This window comes from Marmota marmota, unplaced genomic scaffold (assembly GCF_001458135.2).
Source record: "Marmota marmota marmota unplaced genomic scaffold, marMar, whole genome shotgun sequence".
In the NCBI taxonomy this organism is placed as follows: Eukaryota; Metazoa; Chordata; class Mammalia; order Rodentia; family Sciuridae; genus Marmota; species Marmota marmota.
The window spans coordinates 26,321,048-26,330,090 of NW_026000108.1; the positions used below are offsets into that span (position 1 = coordinate 26,321,048).

Consider the following 9,043-nt stretch of genomic DNA (forward strand, 5'->3'; position numbering starts at 1 on the left):
TGGGATTGGTCATATGTGTCTAGAAATTTGTCAGTATCTTCAAAAATTTCTAGTTTACTAAGGAATATGTTTTCAGTGATTGCCAGATTTCAAAAGTGTTTGTTGGGATACGTCTTTTGCACTTCTAATTGTGTTGACTTGGGTCTTCTCACTTTTGGTTACTATTGCTAAGGCTTTGTTGCTTCTGTTTGTCTTTTCAAAGAAGTAATGCTTTTTTTTCACTGATCCTTTGTATTTTTTTATTCTCAATTTCATTATTTTGTTTCTGATTTTAGTTATTTCCTATTTTCTACCTATTTTGGAATAGTACCTCCCACAGCCTTGAAATGTAATGTTATATTATTTATTTGTTATCTTTCTATTATATTAATGTAGGAATTTGATGCTGCAAATTTTCATCTTAGAACTCCTTTCATACTGTGCCAGTGATTTTGATGTGTGATCTCTATGTTCATTTATTTCTAAGAATTTTTTATTTCTCCTCTGATTTCTTCTATGATCCCTTCCTTCTTTAGAAGTGTGATATTTAATCTCCAGGTGTTAAATTCATTTCTTTTTTTTTTACTCTTGTTGCTTATTTCTGATTTCATTTCATTATGACCTGATAGACTGTTAGGAATCATCTCTATGCTTTTGTATTTGCTATGATTAACTTTGTGCCCTAAAATATGACTTATTCAAGAGAAAGTCCACTGTGGCACTGAAAAGAAATGCATTCAGTTGACTGTGGATGAAATGTTGTACAGCTGTCTGTTAGGTCCTGTAGATTATAGTACTTTTTTAGTTCTGAAGAATTTTTCCATAATTTATGTGTACTTTTCCTGTCAAATAGTGAAAGAGGTGTGTTGAAATCACCCAGTATTATTGTGTTTTGATCAATTCAGTTTTTTATATTGAGAAGGGATTGATATAGACAGACCTTTGTAGCATAAATATGTACAATCACAGCTTGTTGGATTATTCCCATAACCAGTGTAAAGTGACTTTGTCTTTTCCGATTATTTTGACTTGAAGTCTACTTTTCTTTTGTTATAAGAGAAGCTACCCCTGCTTGTTTTCAGTTTCCATTTGCATGATACATATTTTCCATACTTTCACCTTTAGTCTGTAAAATGAGTCTTATTATGAATAACATACTGTTAAGTCTTGTTTTTCATCCAATCTGTTAATCTATAATTTTGATTGTAGAATTTAGATCATTTTTATTAAAGAAATTATTTTTATTTCCTGCCATTTTAATTTATTTCTATTGCTTAATTCAGACTTGATTCTCCTTTAATTTACTACTCTCCTATTGTGATTCATCACTATGATGGTTTCCATTTTTATTTTTTATTATTCTGCATGAAATATTTCATTGTGTATGTTTTGTACTATAGGCTCAATGATTATGAATTATTTCCATTTATGGTTTCCATAACAGTTTTTAATTTCACCTTCAATACTGAAGGATAATAAGAATCTTGTTTGTACCACATTTTCCTTCAGAACTTGGTATATATTATTCCAAGCTACTTCTGGCTTTTAGGGTCTGGGTTGAAAATATATTGAAATCCAAAAAGACATACCTGTAAATGTGACTTGCTATTTTTCTCTTGCAGCATTTATAATTCTATTCTTATTCTGCGTATCAGAGATTTTCATTATGTTTCTTGTTTTAAAAGCTGTTCTAATTAGTTATACATGGCAGTATAATGCACTTTGATACATCAGACCTAAAAGGAGTATAAATTCTCATTCTTCTGGTTGTACATGATGTAGAATCACACTGAAAATGTACTCATACATGCACACATGGTAATAATGTCAGGATCATTCTACTATCCTTTCTATCTGCACACCCCTTCCCCTCCTTTCACTTCTCTCTGCTGAATCCAAAGTAACTTTATTCTTCCCACCCCCTTATTGTGAATTAGCATCTGAATATCAGGGAAAATGTTCAATTTTTGGATTAGGGGGACTGACTTATTTTGCTTAGCATGATATTCTCCAGCTCCATCCATTTATCTGCAAATGACATCATTTCATTCTTCTTTAAGGCTGAAGTAATATTCCTTTGTGTATATATACCACATTTTCCTTATCTATTCATCTTTTGAAGGACACCTAGATTGAATCCATAGTTTATCTATTGTGAGTTGAGCTTCTATATACATTGATGTGGCTGTGTTACTGTACTATGCTGATTTTAAGTCCTTTGTATGTAAACCAAGGAAATGAATAGCTGGGTCAAATGATGGTTCCATTCCAAGTTTTATGAAGAGTCTCCATAGCAGTTTCCATAATTGTTGCAACAATTTGCAGTCCCACCAGCAATGTTTGAGTGCATCCTTTTCTCCACATTCTCACCAACATTTATGTTGCTAGTATTCTTGATAATTACCATTATTACTGAATTGAGATGAAATCTTAGAGTAGTTTTGATTTGCCTTTATCTGATTGCTAGAGATATTAAACTTTGTTTCATATTTATTGATCCATTGTATTTCTTCTGTGAAGTATCTGTTCAGTACCTTAGCCCATTTATTGATTGGGATATATATACATGTTTGGGGGTTCTATATTTCTCTTGTATTTGGATTTCCATTTCATTCTTAAATCTTGGAAAATTTTCTGATACTATTTTATTGAAAATATTGTGCATTCCTTTCATTTCTTTTTTAAATCCTTCATCTATACCAATGATTATAAGATTTGGTTTCTTATAGTCACTCCATATTTCTTGAATATTCTCATCATGGTCTGTTAATATCTTTTCTTTATTATTGACTTATTTTCAAGATTATATACTTTTCATTCAATGTCTGAGAATCTTTCTTCAAAGAGAATTAATATAATGATGTATTCCATTTAATTTTAACATAATTTATTGAATCATTCATTTCTATTATTTCTATTAAATTCATTTTTAGAATCTCTATATTTTTTGAAATAATTTTTCACTTCCTATACTTTCTAAGTTCTTTCCTTACACCTTCTTTTAGCTCAATGAACATTGAAATTATATTTTTATTTCCATATTTTTTATCTAACATTTTCTCCACTATGGTGTCTATGGGAATAGTTGTCAAAGTGCTGTGGGCAATTTGGTGTGATTTTTCCCATAGATTTTTCAAACTGCTTGAATGTCTACCAATCTACTGTGATGATTATTACACCTACTTTTATGCAAGAGACTATTTAGTAAGATTGCTTTTTATCAAGAGCTCTGGGGCCTTGGAAAATATACAAGTATTGATATTACTCATTGAGTCTCTTTGGCTATTCCCAGTATCAGCACCACTTTGAGAGAAATATTAAACCCTATTTATCACAATCACTTCAGAGTAAATCCATGTAGTCCTAGGAAAAGTAAAAAACAAATAAACAAACAAACAAACAAAAAAACTCAACTGTTTATAATGTTTCTCTAATCCAGGAAACAAATATAGCAATGTTCTGGAGTTGGCTGAGAAACTAGTTACTAAAATTACTGTAACATATTTTGTAGGGCAGAAAATGGAAGGAGAGAAAATTTTGAGCAAAAGAGAAAGAGAATGAAAATAAAATATATAAGAAAGAAATATAAACCATGGAGAAAAGAAGTAAAAGATGAAAACAGGTTGATGGGTATGATTTGATGCAATAGCAGGTAATGAAAGAGGTAAAAGAGGAGCCAGGGGGAGCAAGGGTAAACCTAAGTTTGGAAAACAAAGAGGGAAAAAATGATTTCAATTAATGCTTTAAAACTATAAAATAAATACAATCCGTTTGGTTTAGGATGTAATGTTGAAAGCTAGGTGAATAACTATTGAGTCAAAGTGAAGAATAACATGTATTTTCAAAATTGATATTGGAGCTATTTATAGTAATCCATGCTGAGGTGCAGAAAAATTGTAATTGAGATTTCTGGGTTTGAATTTCATCAGCATTTGGGACCTTGAGCAGATGCCCATCACTATTCAGCTTTTTATTCTCCTAAAGTACTCAGTGATAGGAGCTATTTCTTGGGTGGGTATGGATTTCTCACCAGTTGGTTCTTGTTTATCAGTCCAGGGGCCTGATGTTGCATGACCAGAGAGTGCTTTGTGGTGCCTTCTTGGGATTTTTAGTGGGTGCAGGAGCACATGATTCATGGCTCTGGGCTCTCACTCTAAGTGCTGCAGTATGCTATGCTTTAACTCCTCTCTGGAGGGTCTTCTTTAAAGTGTCATGTTCCCTGGTTGCTGTCTTCAACCATGGAACCTGTGAGGATTTATAAGAGAAAGAATGAGTATGGACTCTTTTATGACAACTGGATCCATGATGGCAAACCTATGACCAAGATGAAGACATTAATCTATAAATAAGGACATGAACAATCACCTCTCACTTTAATCCACTACCCAGAACTGCAGCATTGAAGATCAAGCTTCCAATACATGCATTTGAGAGATATACTCAAACCATAGCCAACTGTGTGTCACCGTACACTCAGAATCATCAGAAAACCATACAGTAGAATCCTAGATTTGTATTATTTCTGATGTAAAAATATGGGATCGCAAATTATTTTCATATTTTGTAAGGTAGTTGTGGGTCCACATTCATATCACCAGTTCCCTCCACTTGGAGAAATGACTTATTTGACAAATTTAAGCAGAATTAGGATGAAGGCAATTAGTAGGCGCCCTTTTCATAGAGTGTGAATTTTTTTAAGGCATGAGGATGTAAGGAATTTTCTGGTTACTAGCACATGCACCACAGCCAGATCTAGTGTTCATCAATCTTTGCTTTCCTTCTGTATATTTTACCACTTTTATTTCAGCTTTCTTTCTGGCTTAACATTCTACATTACTTTCCACTTTACTATTTGCTCTCCTAATTATATATCTCTTCTGGGAGCAGTCATGATTATCTGTTCCTTAATTCAATGGTTTCAACCTAAAAGTCAGGAGAATTCATTTGCCATTACTTATTCCCCCCCACACACACAACCACCCTATTCTAAAACTAATGACTAGACAGTAAAATAATGAGCAGCCCTGCAAACACTCATGATGTAGAAAACTTCCCATAATAAAGCTTGAATTCCAATCTGCTTCCATCCTCCCTCAGAACCCCTCTGTAGCGTCCTGGGCATGGCTAATAACTTGCTGTAAACAGCCCCCTTAATGGGTTTTCACTTTTCGTTATAAGGTAGAGCTGTGCAGTTTTAGGGGATACAAGATATACCCCGGACACGGGAGACGCTATGCCAGGACCCATGGAAAGGTTTTCCAATTTCTTAATGCAAAATGCGAATTGGCTTTCCTATCCAAGAGGAATCCTGGGCAGATAAACTGGACTGTCCTTTACAGAAGAAAGTACAAAAAGGACCAGTTGGAAGAAATTCAAAAGAAGAGAACCCAAAGTGCAGTCAAATTTCAGAAGGCCATTACTAGTGCATCCTTTGCGGATATCATGGCCAAGAGGAATCAGAAACCAGAAGTTAGAAAGGCTCAAATGAGAGCAAGTTATTTGGGCTGTCAAGGAAGCAAAAAAGGCTAAGCGGGTATCTAAAAAGACAGCAATGACTGCTGCTAAGGCTTCCTTCCACAAAGGCAGCACCTAAGCAAAAGATTGTGAAACCTGTGAAGGTTTCTGCTCCCCGAGTTGGTGGAAAATGCTAAATTGGCAAATGAGATTTTAAAATAAAGATGTATCTATAACTTAAAAAAAAAGAAAGAAAAAGAAAACTTTCCATAAGCTGTAACCATTGTGCAAGAATGGTCTGCACTCCTTCATCTGTCTCATCTCATCTCCAGTGGCACCTTATTGGCCAGTACTGGATGGCATCAAGAACCGTAGCTGCAAGTGAGTTAGGGCAGTGTCCATTTCTTCATTCAACTGCTACCTGGCCCTGCTGCTGATGATTAACAGAAATTGCCGACGACCTAGTGTTTTCTTTTTCATTCTAGCCTCTGTAAGAACTAAATAGATCTTTTTATTTGAGATCTCCTGTTATCTAGAATTTTGTTTAAACAGAAGCTATGTATATAATAATATATTAAAAATCAAAAGTATTTTTGTAGAAATGGATGAGTTGGAGATATGATGGTGGAAAAGGAGTTGTAAAGAAATGCTAAATTATTATCTATTCAAGTATAAAAGGTGGAGAGAGAATGATCATATTATTCTGAAATAAAAGTATAACAAAAAAAAAACAAAGCAAAAATTGTCCAAAGTAGATGCTTCCTCTCAATAGGAAGCAAAAAGCATCATGGGGGACTTTTTCTCATTAAAATTTTGTAGAATTATTTCATTCTTTCAAATTCGTGCATCTATACTATTGTTTAAATGTACTTCATTTTTTGCTTTTTAAAAGATATTTTAAGAAAATAAGTAACAAAGATACCGTAAGGACTGGTAAAACTTATTGTGGCTAGGCAGACACAGGGTTTATGAGGGTAATCATGAGAAGAAAACTTAAGACCTTTAGGCCTTACTGTGTGAAACCTGTGTCAGTATTTAAAAAAGAAAAAAAAAAATTGTTTTAAATTTACAGGCAATAGGTATCATGAAATGAATTTATATTTTAACTCCCAGGCCTCCCATCCTACTCTCCCAGAAGAGAGGCCTCAATGCTCAAGCTGGAAACTATTAATAGAGCAAACACAATTCCCATTCTATATTAAGATAGTTGTGGTTACTAACTATATTAGGTGATAAGGGATGGAGAATGTAAAAATAAAACTTAAAAAAGAATATTATTGCGACCAATGAAAGTAACGGGATTTGGGAATTCTCCTGGGAAGACCCCACATGGTATCTTCTTTCAATTCTTTAGTCTTTGATTATGCAAGTGCTTAAAGTTCTGTAAGCACAGAATCAATTATCAGTCTTTGTTAACTCAAATGCATTTTGCAAATTACAGCTGCCTACTTAAATTAAACCCCCTCTCTGGACCTGTAGAAAAAAAATGGCTGAATGATGCCCCTGAATATTCTCTTTAACTAGAGGTTCTCAAACATTAAAGCACATAAGAATCAATTGAGAATCTTATTTAAAATGCAAATTGCAGAATTGCAGAGCCCAGTCTCAGGAGACTCTAATTCAGTAATTCTACTCTCATACTCAGGAATCAATCAGTCTCTCCCTCTCTCTTCTCTCTTCTCTCCCCTCTGCCCAGCCCACTAAACTTTCCAAGGGAATTGAGGACAATATTAAAAAAAAAATACAGCATAAAACTACTCTAGATCTCTGTTTTGTATTGATACAATCTTTGGCAGCTGCATTGTGTCTCCAATGAGATTAGAAAAAATATTATCAATATCTTTTGGCAGACTGTCTACTTTAAATTATAACTGTATTAGATAAGCTAATGGTGAAAACAACCCCAAAGAGGAAGCAATAAATGAACTGTACCAATTAATTTCTCATTGCTTGAGAAATTACTTATCAATTTCATGTTTTTGAATATGTACTTTAGAAGTAAAAATAGAATTTATTAAGAAGAGATAGATTCTGTGATACCTTAACCACACAGTATGCTTTGACATAATAAGATCTTTACAGTAAAACTAAAGAAACCGTATTTTTGAGATTATGCATATAGTTTGAGCAATCTCAATAATCACAGTTTTTCAGAGATAATTACAATCCTTCCTTAATTGAAAAAATCCTTCATTTCATCAATGAATTAACATGTTTGTTCTGTTACTCATGCAAAATAATTGGAAATTGCAAAGATAAAATTCTGATATTTTGGTAATATTTTAGTAGAAAATTAAATTTGATAAGAGATTAAGAGAACCTAAGGAGAAAAAAATATAGGAAGCAAATTGTCAGGGTTTGAAAAGTGTTTCTTTGCAAATACAAGGAGCAAATTAAACCAAAACAAAAAAAGCAGCATTAACAATAAAAACCAAAAAAAAAAAAAAAGAAAGAAAGAAAAATGTTGGGGATGCAAACCAAGTCAAGATGGCACCTGGCACTTTGCCAGGAGAAGTGGTTTGTGAAGCAATGCCAGCGAGCCATTAAGATGATGAGGATTCCTTATTGGCTGACTGCTGTATCTAGATGATGTTAATTAAGTCAAGCTGTGAGTAATTAGTTAGGTATATATACCTCTGCTGTCCGGCAGAGAGGAGGCTCCTGCTATCTCCGGTGCCTGCTACTGTGAGTTCTCTCTCAGTTCCTGCTGAGTTCACTCGCAATAAAGTAGTTCCAGCTTCAACCTTCAAGTTGCTTGTCACCTCCCAGTTATTTTGCCCAGCCTGACTGTGGCAGAAAAAGAAAATAAAAGAAAGAAAAAAGCAGTAATTAAACACTGGAGTTCCAGAAAATTTGGGGTCAGGTGATTAATTTACTAACTAGTAGCATAGTGTATTTTTGGTTAAGTTGTTGTCTTTATAGTCTCCCCCAAATGGATCACAACAACATACATAACTGGGGGGAAATCTTTTAATAATTTCTTTTTGTAATCAGGTAACTTCTTACTTTTTTATTATATGGTAAAAAAGATAATATTTTGTAATATTTGAGATTTCATAAAATCTTATTAAGTTAAATTATTCTGTTTCTCTTTAAAAAAAATATAGCTACAAGAGAACAAAAGTGAGCTATATGGGCTCTATTAAATTTCTTTTTTGTTTGTTTTTGTTCAGCTTTCTTGAGGTATAAATGTCACATAAGAATTTTATATATATATAGTGTGCAGCTTGATGTTTTTATTAAGGCATACATTATGAAAGTATTACCACAATTAGGCTAGCTAACACATCATCATCTCACACAGTTACCATTTGTTTATATATTTATTTATACTAAGAACTCTGAAGATCTACCCTTTTGACAATTTTCAAATATATAATACAGTATTGTTAACTACAGTCTCCAGGCTGTGCTATACATCTTTTGTAACAAACCTTGTAGTAATGGCTCTATAAGTATCCTGTCAGAAATGAGCCCAATTAACACTGCAATGTGAAATGATATTAAAAACACCTCTGTCGCGTTTCTTCATCCTTCCTTTCCAGTTGGTATTGACAGTGAGGTTTGTAAAGCCAGCAGCTACAGTAGAGATGCAGGCAGCAGCAAGTCC

General features: G+C 33.5%; 1 pseudogene; it reads left to right on the top strand.

Annotated features, from left to right (window-relative positions):
• Window positions 1–5,139: 5,139 nt before the first annotated feature.
• LOC107138936 lies at window positions 5,140–5,681 on the top strand (annotated as a pseudogene).
• Window positions 5,682–9,043: the final 3,362 nt, after the last annotated feature.